The following is a 15,204-nucleotide window of genomic DNA, read 5'->3' as shown; positions in this document are numbered from 1 at the left end:
AAAAAAAAAATTAGTAGAACAGCTGAGGGATTCATCCAAATCCTTGACTATATATTCCTAAAAAAGCCAGATACTTCACCTAAGTCCAAGATTACATAATGCCTCAGTCCAATCACAGTCCTTGTCTGTCTAGGGTCTACTGAGGAGGCAGCAGGGGAATACAGCATTTTCAGTAATGACCTTCCACATACATCCCATTCTGCCACAGTTACTCTGTGGTACACCTTTCAGCTGAACAGTGGGTGTGAGTTACCTTCCACTTGATTTTACAGGCATAGTCAGGATGCTCTAAGTGTTTCTGACATGGTGTATATGCCTTTCCTTTTTTCTTTCTTTTTTTCCCAGGGATAGCTGGAGCCGTTGTTGTCATTCATAGCATCTAGCAGCTTCCAATCTGACATAAAATCATTCTTTGCCAATATGAAATATCTGCTGGTCATGATGCGTGCTGTTTCTTATCTCTGACGATGCGAACGTGTGTTTCAGATATACACAGCCATACCCTGCTATCTCTTAAGGGTAACTTTCTGAAAAGTGCAATGGATAACAGGTCAATGGAGGGCAATTTTTTTTTTTTTTCTCATAAGAATAAACCTGTTGTAGTAAAGAGAAGATGCATACAGGCACTTAATACACACAGATATGAACAGTAGATTGCATTATGAAATCTTTCCCACTCATGTGCCATTAGCATTAACCAGAAACATAAGATATTAACGGCTTATATGCAAAAGGAAGATGTTGTGCAAATCACACACTAGACGCCCACACAGTTCTAGAAGCATCAGTCTGATAAACAAGCAACATTGAAACAGGAAAAAATATTGTACTGTATCCAGGAGTATTTGTTTTGTCAGGATATTATTTATGTAAATATTTTATAAAAACAAGAAATACTTATATCAAAATATATGAAAAAACCATAAACACATTGTTTACAGTAAAATGTCATCCACGTGTTAAAGTGGTTCTGGGACACCTGCTGCTGCTTAGCAGACCTGCTTCAATATGACTGGGCAACCCAGGGAAGTTTTTTATATCAGATGAGTGGTAGAAGGGTGAAAGATGGAAAATCAGGGTGATAATGATGTCTGGCAGGGCAGAGGATGAAGCAGGTGACAATGGAAAACCAAGACAGTAGGCAGACTAGTACAGATAGCAAATTCTTATTCTGTGTGCATATATTAATGTCCATGTGTGGTGCATATATATATATCTACAGATGAAAGGAATAATCTCAGATTTAAGGCATCATAAACATTAATGCTAAAATGTATGTTCTTTACTATATTTATGTAGATAGATATAGATAGAGATATTTACATTTACAAGCCTTCTGTGAACTTTTTAGGTTTAATTGTTTCTATCCTGGAATGCTTAAAAATAAATGAATGGCAATTGCACTTCAGTAGTGTATTCTACCAGAGAAATTAAAACTGAACTTGTCCATCAGGGGAAAGAACAGGTGTGACATTATTTACATCATGCCTCAAGGGGAAATCACCTAAACGATTTTCAAAAGTCAGAAATTTTCTCAGTGATTTACTCACTAATAGTACCTATTTGAGTTAAAATCTGTTTTCTTGTTGATAATCTGAAATTTTATTCTACCTTCTTTGGAAAACCAATACAGTAATGAATGTTTTGGAATAACAGAATGTGCAATAATTGAACTTTGAGATTATGAGTGTTATTTGGAAGTCTTGATAAAATTGTTAACTTCTCTCAATTAGAATAAAACATAGTAATGTCTTCTTCCAGAGATTTCAGCTACAGATGCAGAAGTGATAGAGAGGTATCATCATTTCTGTCCTGAAACATTTTGCTGTCCTCCCTTAAAAGTGTAGGTTGATTTAAAGTTCTTTTCCCTCACAAAATCTTTATGGTAGCTAGCTAGCATAGCTTTCAGATTTTATCTTGCCATATGTTTCAAGTTGTGTGCTTCAGTCTGCATCTGCTGAGTATCTGCTACGGTAGGGCTACAACATCAACTCAAAACAATTGGGACTACAGTCTTTATAATAATTACTCTCTGCAGCTGTTGAAATCAGAATCTCTGAAAAAGAAATTAAAAAACTGCAGCTTCTCTCTCTCTCTCTCTTTCTTTATTTTTATCTAAGGCAAAAACAAGCACATCTTGATGAGGCTTTCTGAATTAAAAGATAAAAGCAGATTTTTTTCAAGGTATAATATAAAGATACACTGCTTTAGAGTATGGAATAAAGTTTCATCTGTCTTTAACCATGATAGGTGATTTAGAGAAAATCTCATGAGGAAAAAAAATTGTAGTAAAATACATCTTAGACATTAGAATTCTCATTTGGAAATGACATTGACTAAGTTCCGCTTTTCAAAAAAAATTTGCTGGTTGTCATAAACTGAAGAATCTATTAACAGCTAAAACTTTAGCAATCCTAAGCTTGCTTCTCTTATGGTTTATGAAGTCATTGTCAACCTCTTTATCTCAACAGCTAGACAGCAAAAACAAAATCAACCTGTCTTTCCAGTAAATATATTCAAGCACCTGCATGCCGTTAGATGTGGCGTCACTGTAACGATTCAGAAGCTATAAAGAAATGTATTTACAGCATCAAGGAAGAGTTTGGTCCTGTCGTTAAGGTAGAACTGCTTGATTAGACTAATTCATTCACAATCTGAGTGCAGTAGCCATTTTTATCTGTTCCAGATAATATTGGTATTTAAAAACTTCTGTAATTAAAATAGTATGCTCATAGGATTATAAAGAGGTTCAGTTGTAAGTGGCCTCAGGAAGTCAAACAAAGGATCTCTGTTGAAAGCAGACCGTGTTTCTCACAACTGAGTCCCGCCAGGTCTTGAAATCCTTCAAAGACAGAGACAGAACATTCTTGTTCAGCAACCTGTTCCACTGCCTGGCTGTCCTCTTGGGGAAAAAGTTTTTTCTTGTATCCAGTTTGAACCTCTCTTGTTTAGACTTCTGTCCACTACGTCTTGCCCTCTCTCAGTGCTCCACCACTAGGAACCTGGCTCCAACATCTTGATCACCTCCTTGCTTCTCCACATAAAGCTGCTATGTTTTCCCAGATGCTCTCTTCTCCAGATGGAGCAAGTCCTCCAGTAATAATGTCAAAGCAAAAAGGTTTTATATACGTATGAAAATAGCAGCAGCAAGTGCATGTAGTGTTATTACTGCTGCTAAAACACAACCAAAAGTTGGCATACTGTTCCTTTGTTAAATAGGGAAAAGAATGTTTCTTCCCCAAATGATTGAAAGTGCAGATCTTCGAAGGTATTTAAGGAAGCTGATTGCTATTAGATTTGGGGGAAGCCAAATATCTAGATAGCTTCAGATATTCAGCCATAACACTGTAAAAAAACATTTTATGGTCACCACAACTGGAGCCCTTAAAGGTTCAGCAAACTCAGGAATTTACTGCAAGCAAAGAACTTACTTTGAGCAGCCACATCTGGAATACTTTCAAACCTACAATGAGCATATGCATGAGTATTTTTCAGATTATTAGCTAAAGAAAGATAGTGCAAGAAACAAAAACCAGGAAGGCAACAAATACAGGGACGAAGAGCGCATATGTGATGCTCAGCAGTACATTTTTATAATAAACCCAGCTATTTTCTTTTTTAATGTGTTAACAAGTTGCCAAACAAATCTCACTACTGTGGCAGTGAGAAACTTCATTTCAAAATTTCAACTAAATCAAGGAGCAATGTCAACACTTCTGTGGCTGCACTGTGCTAAAAAAAATACACAAGGTAAATTGCTCTAGAGGAGTCTTAATGCATCCATGAGAACTGAGTCTCAGTTCTTCTGTTTGTCTGGAGTTCAGGAGATGAATTCTGTCCTTTGGCAATACATTAGCAATGGGTCTAAGATTCTCTTTTCAATGACTTCCTCAACATGGCTGAAATCCACCCCTTCCTTTGTGCATCACAAGGTTCAAACTATTACCACAGTTGTTATAGCAGCGTTTGAAATCTTCTTCAAATAAAAAATAAGCTTTTTGTTTTATTTTTTTGATCTACCCAATGATTTCCTCTCATTTTAAAATGATGCTGCTTTTGATCGGTATTTATTCTATTCTCGGATATGTGTCAGAAGAATCTAGGATGTTCAGACAGGTCTCTTCCTGTTACTTTTGTGCAAAAAAATTAACAGTTATTAATTAGGAAATAAATGCAAATTATTTCCAGGTAATAAAATGTTATATCCTTTTTATGAACATTAATGACAATTTTAAAAATGGTGAAGTTTAGTCTGCCTAGGCAGACTCTAACATAGTGATTCTGTTACCTAATTATATCATCATTACCTACAAATTCAGCCACCCTCCACATCTATATGTGGTTGAAGTTACTCATCTTCTGCAGAACTTGTACCATGCATTACATGGGCAGGAGTAGAGAAGCTAATTTGAAAACACTGAAAAAAAGAAGAGGCACAGGAAACAATTTCCATAAATTATTAATCTCCTCCTTGTTTAAAATTTTGGGGAATGAAAGACATGCTGAAGAGAAGCAGATGTGCTGCTACTATAAGGGCTAAAAGATAGACCATTAATCATTGTATTCAAATAATAAAGTTCACCTGAACTGAGTTTAAAAGAAATTACAGGCATTTTCTTGCTCCTCTTTTAAGAAGTACAATTTTCTCTCTCTCTAAATACATACATCTGTATCCGTGTGAAAAATGTACCAGGATGTAGCAAGCAAAAGTACATCTATCAAGCTAGTGGTTTTTCTTCTTAGCCAACTTCAGAAAAACACTTGAAGTGCACTAGGTCTGACCTGTGCACTAAATCCGAGGAGCACCAGCTATGAAAAATGTATACAAATACTTGCAAGAATAGAAGAAATTGATTCTACTATGCTGGTAGTCTTTCCAGGGCTCATTGTTGCTTTTTCTAGTCTTCCAAATTTTCCACAGGCACCCATGGTTAAGGCACAGAAGTTGTGCAAGAGGGCTGATGCAGTTTTCCTGTTTTAATGAATGGGTCTCCAATTCTTAGAGCAAGATAGCAATCAAGTATTTAAATAACTGTAAGATTCTGTATTTGTTTTCAAGGACAGGATGAAGATGGTGATTATATGGAGCAAGTCTTCCTCTTTCAAGGTTACTCCTCCCTACTCTGCCTGTCGATGTTTTCTCTCTAACTGAGCGTAGACTGGAAGCACATGGAGAATCATAAATTATGGATAATAACTTTAATTCATAGCCCTCATAACTGAGAACCCTCAGTAATCTGCACTTACTCTCCTATGCACCAGCAAACAAGCTATAAATCTTCTGAATGTTGTTACTAATATGCCTCTCTTTTCCAGCAATCACAAGCAATGTCTCAAAAAAAAAAAATAGTTGCCTTATTCACTCCCACAGTATTGTGGAACAGTTTGATAACCATGGATTTAGCATTAGTGAAGAGTTCAAACACAGTTTCAATCTCAATGAAAATAGGAGGTTTTAGTGGTTACTAGGGCACAGACTCATCTAAATTCTTTGCTTTGTTTACACTCCAACTATTTTTTTCCAAATAGAAGTTAATAGCATAGGAAAATTGGGAGGAATATGAAACTAAAAATGTTAAGAAAATTAATATTGGATCAAATTCTTTGCATCTTAATTAAGCCATAATCTTGTTTACCAGGAAATTTACTTGGTAAAAACCCAGGAAAATACAGCCATTATCTGGGGAGTATGGGAGGCACGCTGAGCAACCTGCATAACAAAAAGAATTCTGTTGAAAGTTGCTTGTGACCTGTCGACAGCACTGCCTAAAGGACCTCTCTGGAAAGGAAGTGAATTCCACTTGAACTGCTAGAAACAGCATCTTGCCACCAAGAGAAACACGGCTGAAGTGTGTGTCTGCAACAGCAAAGGCTGGTATTAGCGGGGATGCTGAGAGAAGCAGAACAGGAGCTCAGAGCAGCCTAACTCACCCATACTTACAGGATTTCATGAAGAACCTTGGCAGCCTATGGTAGCTGCATCTAGGCTAAAAGGCAATGAAGATATACTACACATTCTTCAAAAAAGCCATTGCCCTGAATCAGCCAAGACAGTTCTTTCACTTTGAAGACAAACAGGATGGACTTAAGTAAGCGCATAAACAATTTTTCAGGTCAGCAGTAATTAACGCAAAAATACTGGTGTCTCTTGACAATACAGTAAAGTTTTAATATAAATAAATGACAAGGAAAAATCTCAATTTCATACTGATATATAAAGTATAAACTCCACAACAGCCTGTTTATTAAGATCAGATTGCATATGTTGCACAAGAGTGTAAAGACCCCTCAAATATTACATTGGAGAAATTTGAATAACAAAAATAAATTAGCTCCGGACAGAAATTATGCAAAGATTAGCGCAGTAAGCAAAGTATTATGCTTAACAATTTTTTTCCTCAAACTTACAATTCTAAAATAAAATAGTTATAATTTAGGAATAAAAAGGACCAAAAACAGGAATGTGAGTTAGCAGGCATACAATATGTGTCTGCTACTGTACTCTTCAGCCTCCTACCAGCTACAAGTGAATAATTTTCCCAACTTGCTAAAGAGTGGATTAGTTCTCAAGCTAATGTACTCTTATTCAGAAGGCAAAGGTATTTCCAAACTTATTTCCAACCTACTAATTCCCTTATATACATACACGGACAATCATGTGTAGCCACTGCCGCTGTGTTCCATGTGTTCATGGAACAGTAGGAATCATCAGTAACAGCAGCTGCTCTGCATGGGGAACATGACATCCTTCTGAAAAATCAAGACCCAATTCCTACAGCCATGAACAACCTCAACATTCTGAACCTCACTGAGTCACATAATTCTATCCTTTTCCCATGAATGTTCCATAAGAGTGACGGTACTGCCCATCTTCTGATCAGAATTTGGGGCCTCATGATGAAAAGTTCATAAAAACAAGTAATTATAATGCCTATTACATTAAATGCAGTAGTCACCTGAGTACCTGTACAAGAAAAGTACCTCTGCCCCCCATGGTTTCCACATAGCTTTGTCTAGCTTCAGTTTATTTACAGTTAAATAACACATCCTATGGATTGCATATGTAAGATCCCAAGGATGCTTTCATTAAAAAAAAAACCAAAAAAAAAACCTGATCATAATTTATTTCATTGCACACAGATGCAAATCACATTTAACAAACATTATCTAAAACTACATGTTTCAGCAGGACTTAGCTTCAGTAATGTCTTTGAACAAATACCTTGAGAGGGCAATCTGCTGTCACAGGAGGATAATGCACCCATTGCAAAGCCCCTGTGACAATATATTAGCTCTCCTTCTGTCATCTCTGGCTCAGCCTTCTCCCTGCTCTTCATTCTGGTCCTTGTGGTTGTCAGCTATTGAAATAACAAAGATCACAGTGTATGACTTGAATGCAAAGAAGATAAATCAACATGCTGCCTGCCTCCTAATAATACCATTTTCCAGATTATCCATGGCTTCCACAAAGGCTTCACATATACTTTGGGAAGGACATGAAGGATTCAATCCAAGAGGCATTGGATTAAAAAAATTCTCAAATTCAGACTTCTTAACATTTCTCAAAGAACTGAAGTGGCCCACTTGAAGAGTTTCTCTCAAGGATAGCTTATTCTCAAGCAACATTCAGAGGAAAAAACCAAGATGTTATAGATTACAGGGCATTACCAGCATTCATGGGACTTTTTAACTGTTTCTGAGTCTTTTACAGACTACTTGTTGATTCAGGAATTCAATCCCCTTCATCCTCTGCCTCAGTTTCCCAATCGAATTCAATATAAATAATGATACTGACATTCTTTCTTAAAGTGCTGTTGGAACTGTGCATGACGAGCACTTCACAGAAGCTGCCTCTAAGTACTATTATTCTCTTTTTCTTTTTTTTTTTAATTTAAGAGCCACTTAGCTATAAGTGAGATAGATGCCATCTCTAAGAAGCTCTTAAGACCTCAGAATTTGGTTCACACAATATAAGAATTACATGGCTGTCCCATCCTCCATGTCATCAAGTAGCATTTGACAATGCAACATTAATTTAGTAGGAGCTCAATTATAGGCTCAAATCCTCCTGGTTGCCTTTTAGAGTGTTCTGCTTTTCAAGGGGTTCATCTCTCTCAAAAGAGATATGATTTGCAAAAAAAAGCTCACAATGCATGCAAAATTAGTTGCAGTGGTTCAAAAGAAAGTGGAAACCTGCCTGCCTAACAGCAGCGTTCACTTCAGTAAACTTCATTTATTCCTCTCTAAAACCTCACCTCCATTCTCAGAAAACTGAAATTTCATACACTGCTGCGCTCTGTCATTGAAGCAAATTTTAATTTCCTTCCCCATCTCTCCCACAAAAGGAGTTAAAAATGTCTACACTCTCTTCCCATTTCCAACTTCTCTTTCTTTTAGACCTTTTATCTATGTGAGAAAGGAACAAGGCTGAAAGATTTATACTTAAAGAATGGGTGAGTGAAAGAGAGTAAGGTGCAGAGAACTGTGATTAATGCATCCTTTTTTTGTTTGTTTAAATAGATTTTACAACTGTCTTACAAAAGAGCAGCAGGGGAAAAGTTTAGTTTTAGGATCAAATGGTTCTTCAGTATACATCTTACACTCAACAAACACCCTTACACAGATGCATCTTCTTATCTTAAAGTACATATTGAACATACAATTGTGTTGGTGAACAAGTGGCATGGCCACTATTTTGTGTACGTTATTATCTATTAATAAAGTGATACAAAGCCTGCTCACTTGTAGTGATCATGTAATATCTTTAGCATAGGGTGAATTTTATAAAGTACTAAACAGAAGATAAATTCAAGCAATGGGTCAGAAACAATTCTGTAAGGAACAAGACCTGTTGTAGGTTAACCCTGAAAGGCAGCTCAGAGCCACCCAGCCACTTGCTCACTCCCCACAATGGGATGGGTGAGAGAATCAGAAGGGTAAGAGTGAAAGAACTTTTAGGGTGAGATAACTTTAAGAGGGAAAGTAAAAGCCATGCATATAAGCAAAGCAAAACAAGGAATCAATTCGCTACTTCACATGGAAATGGGATCAGCCATCCCCAGGAAATCAAGGACCCATCATTTGCAATGGTGATTTGGAAATACAAACACTATCGTTCCAAACATAGGATGAAGCAGAAACATCTTTTCTGTGAGACATAGGAGACTGTTTGACAATGAGAGAGTAGGGTGAGCAGAAAGTCTAAAAATAAATTAAAACTTGGAGTAGCAGAGTCAAGGGAATAAATTGCCCTCTGAAAAATGTCATAGACTTAAAAAGTTAGGTCAAATGAAAACCAGAAAAGTAGAGAGATCTTGATAAGTTTGCCCTAAGCAAAACAGGTAGACTCGTCTTCTTGTTACTAAGTGCAAACTTTCAGAACATTGATGCCAGGCAAGTTTGAACCCTTTTGACTGCCATTCCTAACTAAAAACCATTACAGACATCCTGACAGAATGAGAATCTGACCTTGAAATCTACAATGTGCCTGCGAATCCACCTCTTGCAGTGTGATCCTGAGACAGCTGATAACAGTTGTCTTCCAGCCTTTGAGTTGAAGACTGTACTAAATAGATTGCCAAAATATTAGTTATCCATCCTTATCAGAAATTCTCAGCACTCTATGTGAAGAAAAAAAAAAGCCCTTGCAGCACTGCTTCTCTAATTGCACTGATTATTTTAGCCAGTGGAAACACATGGGGCAGCTGCTACAGTGAGCCTCTCTCACAAGGATGCACCAGTAATTGGTATTACCTTCTAAACTGTGACTCAGCACTGGTGTCTAATCCAACAACCTGTGGTTACATCTTCTGCCAACATAAAATGCTATAAATCACCTTCCCAAAGACATCACTGCAGTTTATTAGAGGTAATTACAAGTTCATTTTTATGAAAATACATCTCCTACTATAATTTCTGCAAATCAAAATTTTTTCAAGTTTGATTTGCTTTTGTTCTACAATTTTTTTCCTTAAAAATAAAAAAGAAATGCTTACAACAGTGTAATGTATTCAATTGAGCCAAGATGATGTACAAGAATAACAATTTTCTTTTCCTTCAAAGCACACTTTACTCATCCTATCTAGTTCATCTGTAAACTACCTGTAGCAGGAGCTCTTCCTTGTTCCAGAACAGCAAAGATATTTAAGGAGAGTTCAAGCACTTCCGAGCCTTTTGCTCTAATGCAACATACATATTATATCATAATTATAATTCATACATGGCTAATTCTCTCAATCCATGTGCTAGTCCTCCACATCTTCAAGCATGTTAGCAATTTTCTGCTGATTTAATTAAACTCTCCGTTTTCAACAGTTCCAATCACTGTGTCCTTTTCAAGGGCCCACCTTGAAAAGGTATCCCCTTCTGAGGAGCCAGCATTACATATATAAGGGAGATATTCCAATACTATTCACCTAAGTTGTGTTGCAATACTAAGAGTCTGGTCTTGAAAACCTTTCAATCTTCAGGAATTTTAAAACAGAATTTACAAATCTGGGCTTGACACAGGTATCCAGTTAAATGAGAGATGTTCAAATCCATTTTTTCCAGGGATCTGACAACACCTGGCTCTGAGGAACACACGATCAACTGGTGGCCCTATTACCACTCGAGGCAGGCCTATTCCTGCCTTGGGTAACTGTCAGACTGGGAAAAAGCAATTCCTTTCATTTACCTAGGAATTGCTCTTTCTAATCTACAAGTGCTGATGTAGCACAACTTGGGGCAGACACCCTGCAATAAACGTTGCAAGGAAGAAATTGCAACGCTGGAACACAGACAGTGGATTAATTTTAATGGTTCTGCATATGGCTACATTAAAAAGGAAAAAAAAAGCATAATTGATTTCCTGCTGACCCTCTCCTCCAAGTTAATGAATGAAAGCTGCATATGTTAAAAGTCATGCAGCATGAGAAAGTCTGCTGCTACCAGCAAGAGTGAAAAGAAAAAATGATTACTGGGGCCTGAGGCAATACCTGTCACACAAGGAAACTGCCCAGCTTTGCGATGTGAAGAATCCAGTGTCTTAGTATTGAAAACCAGTGTGAACCTGGTACTAATTCTTTATTTTAATCCTTCCTTTTCAGTTCTCATTTTATCACCATCTCTCATTTTCTCATTTCTCATTTATTATTTGTATCTCTCGAAGCAGTACTTTGAAGGATCTGAACTCTGCAGTGTGGTGCACCTACTCTACTCAATACTAGCTCATCATTCTTCAACACTTGAAAAAGGCTCTTTGGTTCACTCAAGACAAAAAAAGAAGAAAATTGCTTCTGCAGAAGAGGTTACAAATTTCCTTTGGTCCAAGTAAGTTCTGAGCAGGCATGAAAGTCCTCTTCCACAGAGACCTACAGGTTTGCTCAATTTTCACTGATTTTCTTCAGCCACAAGCAGACCTAAAACCAAGTGGTCTCTAGGTGGATAAAGAGCAAAGTTTCTTCCATATCTTGCACTCAAACTTTCTATAAAATATGCCTCATTTCTTTCCATGCTTACTTTCATTGCTGTTTTCATAATGCAAAGGAGAAAATCCCCAACATGCTCTGAATGAGTTGCCTCCACTTTTCTGCCCTTGGCTAAGTTTGAAAATTAAACATGAACACACTAACTAGTACAGGCAGGAGCATTTCACTGAATGGACTACCAGCCGTGCTTCTGATCTTTACATTTGTTTTTATTACCTTTCTCTAACCAACAGAAATATAAACAGAGTAGTTTCAGTTTGGGAGGCTGAGAATGAAATTTCAGGAACTCTGAATCCTTTCTTTTAATCACCACTGGTTTTTCAAACCGATTAGGAAACCTGTTCATATTTCTAGGGTTCAGTATCTTGTCCAATGTCGTTGCCAAGCACTTAATGCTCTCACAGAATCTGAAATCCTCAAATGAAAGGCAGGACAAAGGTGAAAGCTATTTGAGTGCCTACCTTATAAAATGCTGTGATTTAATGTTGCAATAATGAGTGGCAGCATGCAGCAGGGATAAAAGGAGGCTGCTGGCCAGAGCAGTCCTCCATTCCCCTCTGTTGCTCTGCCAGGATGCTGTCTGCACTTGCTTTGGCATGGTGAGTAGAACTGGGTAACACAGGCCCAGATTTGGAAGCTGGGGCAGATTATGACAGAGCTGACCTTGCAAGAATCAAGCCAGTCCAAGCCTCAGCCACAAGTGACATCAAGGGAACAGATGGGGAACTGCTTCCAGGTGAGGCTGGCGCCAGCACCAACTGCACTCCCCTCCTTTGTGAACAGCCCTGTGGAAAGGCTCCTCAGCCCAAGAAGCAACTGCTGAAGCCAGGACTTGGCTGAGCCCCTCTGAGAACTATGTTCTGCATCACTTGAGACCCAGGAATGTCCATCCTGCACGCAGGCAGGCCAGCTGTGGGTAAGGGTAAAGAGTTGATCCAGCAGGGCAGAGAAGCTCAGTGACATCCTAATAAATCACACGACACTCTGCTCTTTCTTGCCCCTTCACAGCACGCCGACATTGCAAACCAGGTGTTGCAGAACTGCTTGCAGGATATTTCTGGCGGAATGCAACGTGTCTTGTCAAGGATGCTCCTTAGTACAGCAGGCCCATCAGATCCTATATTATCAAGGTATTTTTCTGTTACTGTCAGGGACTGTCAAGGGCTAGAAAGCACAAAAAGTCAAAGAATTTGGTTTCATGGACACTGAGAAAAGGGGAAACAGTCTAACTACTTTAGCAATGCTAATAATCTCATTCTTTGTATTATAGCCATTTTACTTCTCCAATATATTATCAGTGCTACTCTTCACAATTGTGTATCCCACTGGATACCCACAGAAAAATAATTCTTTGCCCTCATAAGTGACTTTTGTAATGCAAAAAAGAGACCTGAAATCTGAAAACTGCCTACTTTTACCTACCAAAAACCCTTATGAAAAAGACAGAGGAAAAGGTCATTGAGCCTTCACAAAAGGCAAGTAGGTGGCCAGGAAAGTTGATATATTCTGGTCCAGCCTGAAGGACTGGATTGCTCTTTATCTTTATGCACTTCTCAATCATCATCATCTAATGTGACTCTTGTCTATTTTGCGCATAAAACCTGCTAATAGTCTAAAAATTTCATTTTCTTCATGCTTGTTTTTAAGGCAGAGCACAAACTTTTAAGGACAACCAGCTACTCTACAAACTCCTTATTCTCATGTTCCACTTGAATTTTATGAAAATTTCATCTCAGCTGAAAGCATTCTGGGTATTTTGTATATAATACAAATGTAAGGTTATGTAATGAATGTTTGTACAGTGCTGGTCCTTTAGTTAAATTATGTAAAAAACAGGTGCACTGGACATGGGTAATAGGAAAATAAGTTTGTTTCAGGAGCCTAATTGCTACGCTGATTACTGTAATAACAGCACTGGCAGGCATTTGCTAATGTTCATGAGTAGTATGATTTTTGCAGCGAAGGAATACTGAAAATGTTGATTCCATGTATTCTTCTGTAATTTGTCAGGGTTTTTTTATTTATTCCAAATATATAGGTCTTGTTTACTTAGGTCAAAGACAGACAAATTTGCAGATACCTGCAGAGACCCCATTTAAGTAGGCTTTCTTCTTTGCTACTATTGGTCACAGCTCACAGAGTGCCAGCTCTGGGTTTTGATAATTTTCTATGTGTCTTGCATGTTCTGTTTGAAACACTTTACAACCTAGAGTTGTACTTGACCATGTACAGCTGATTGACTTCAGAAAGACTTCACCGCCAGTTATCTTCACGTGCCAACACTGAGCAATGCAAAACGATTCCTGACAGACATGAGTATACCATAGCTTCTAGTGCAATCAAATAAAATCAGTGAAAGACTCTGCTTGACTTCAACATGCTTTGGCTCAGATTTGCACAGCCCGGTGTTTAAAGGTATTCAAGGCACCTAAGGGGGCTGGATGCACCTTGTGGATTTCTCAAGAGTCATAAAACGTGAGCCAAGTCCTATCTGATTCACCAAAAATTCCTGGGTCTGTGTTGTAACCAGCAGTATGGATTCCATATATGCTCAAGCCTTGGAGTTAGATAATGCTGAATCACATTTTAACACAAATGACAATAATCTAAACCATGCAAGTCTCTTCTGAATTGACACCTTTACCCCAGCAGCGCGCCCAGCCAAAATAACAGAATCAGATTTGCAGAAATGCGAGGCTGGACATTGCATTCAATGCTTGTCTTACAATTCAAGGGCAGTTTCAACAACAGGTCTCCACTTTGTAGACCTTATTTTGAGTGCTGAGCCAAACCAGCCCTCAAAGTTTCCTTGAAACAATATTAACAGTCATCCACCTACTATTAACGACAGATTAAATTATCAGGAGCATTATGCTCTATTAAACACTATTCTCTATTATTCTTGCTAGAAATTGGCTTCCAAAGTGTTTTATGTACCTGTTGTAAAAGGGAAATGATGTTAACAAAAACTCTTTGTTATTATGCACAGCCATTATTAATGGATTACACATTCAATCCACTTTGTCACATAAACAGAAAATCTATGGTTTGATAGGATTAAGCATTTAACAATGTATTATTATTGTTATTGCTTTTCAAAACCAGTTATTTTCTACAGATTTTTTTTTTGTACTAGTGTTTTAACTTCTTCAAAATAAATATTTATTTTGGACTTTAAAGCCAGGCAGTTGCTGCTTTTCCAACAGATCAGTGACTCACTCATGCTCCCATTAACTTCAATAGGAAGAGGAGCACGGCCCAAGAAAATATGTAGAAAAAAAAAAATCTATGTTCTATCAACCTAACAGACATTAAAAGAATTAATTATAAAGTCTCAGAACTGAGGATAGCTAAAATGACATAGCATATAAAGATATCTTTAATAATTATCTTAACAATTTCTAATCACATTTAAAATCCTGTAAAGTTATCAAAACACTTAAGCAATCTGAGCTTGAGATGTTTTCTATTTACTCAGAATTCAAAGAACTTCTTTCATGTGAAAGGTAGAAACAGCTTTGAAGATAAATGACAAAGGAGTGAGGGAAATCCTAAACAAATCATACTTCTGATTAAAGTATTATGTCCTTAATGTAATCTCTCACATTTCTCATTTTCCTTACAGACTTTAGGCAACACATTCAGAGCAAAACAGTCCTCAGATAATTTTTCACAATACTATCTTGAGCATAAATTGTAAAATGACTCTGTATGTTTTGCCTGCCTGAAACGTATA

Source organism: Fringilla coelebs (genome assembly GCF_963513975.1).
Source record: "Fringilla coelebs genome assembly, chromosome: 2".
NCBI classification, from domain to species: domain Eukaryota; kingdom Metazoa; phylum Chordata; class Aves; order Passeriformes; family Fringillidae; genus Fringilla; species Fringilla coelebs.
This window is presented reverse-complemented; position numbering follows the sequence as displayed.